This window comes from Leopardus geoffroyi, chromosome A3 (genome assembly GCF_018350155.1).
Source record: "Leopardus geoffroyi isolate Oge1 chromosome A3, O.geoffroyi_Oge1_pat1.0, whole genome shotgun sequence".
Lineage (NCBI taxonomy): Eukaryota > Metazoa > Chordata > Mammalia > Carnivora > Felidae > Leopardus > Leopardus geoffroyi.
The window spans coordinates 50509190-50510311 of NC_059336.1; positions in this window are offsets into that span (position 1 = coordinate 50509190).

A 1122-nucleotide genomic window follows, 5' to 3' on the forward strand; every position below is an offset into this window, starting at 1 on the left:
TTCTTCTTCAAAATTACTTTGGCTATTCGGGGCCTTTTGTGGTTCCATGCAAATTTTAGGATTGCTTGTTCTAGTTTCGAGAAGAATGCTGGTGCAATTTTGATTGGGATTGCATTGAATGTGTAGATAGCTTTGGGTAGTATTGACATTTTGACAATATTTATTCTTCCAATCCATGAGCAGGGAATGTCTTTCCATTTCTTTAAATCTTCTTCAATTTCCTTCATAAGCTTTCTATAGTTTTCAGCATACAGATCTTTTACATCTTTGGTTAGATTTATTCCTAGGTATTTTATGCTTCTTGGTGCAATTGTGAATGGGATCAGTTTCTTTATTTGTCTTTCTGTTGCTTCATTGTTAGTGTATAAGAATGCAACTGATTTCTGTACATTGATTTTGTATCCTGCAAATTTGCTGAATTCATGTATCAGTTCTAGCAGACTTTTGGTGGAGTCTGTCAGATTTTCCATGTATAATATCATGTCATCTGCAAAAAGTGAAAGCTTGACTTCATCTTTGCCAATTTTGATGCCTTTGATTTCCTTTTGTTGTCTGATTGCTGATTCTAGAACTTCCAGCACTATGTTAAACAACAGCGGTGAGAGTGGGCATCCCTGTCGTGTTCCTGATCTCAGGGAAGAAGCTCTCAGTTTTTCCCCGTTGAGGATGATGTTAGCTGTGGGCTTTTCATAAATGGCTTTTATGATCTTTAAGTATGTTCCTTCTATCCCTATTTATTTCATTTTTAAATGTTTATTTATTTATTTTGAGAGAGAGAGAGAGGAGGGGTAGAGAGGGAGAAAGAGAATCCCAAGCAGGCTCCGTGCTGTCAGTGTAGAGCCTGCCAGGGGATTTGAATTCACAAACCCTGAGATCATGACTTGAGCCAGAGCCAAGAGTTGGACACTTAACTGATTAAGCCACCCAGGCAGACCCAACACTAACAGTGACCAAACCAGGGCATTTAGTACATTAACAGTGTTGTGCCACCATTACCTATATCTTGTTCCAAAACATTTCTATCACCCCAAAAGGAAACTTGGTACCCATTAAGCAGTTGCTCCCCATTCCTCATTGGGGGAAATTCATTGGAGAAACTTGTGCCAGGAGGGGGGTTGTTTG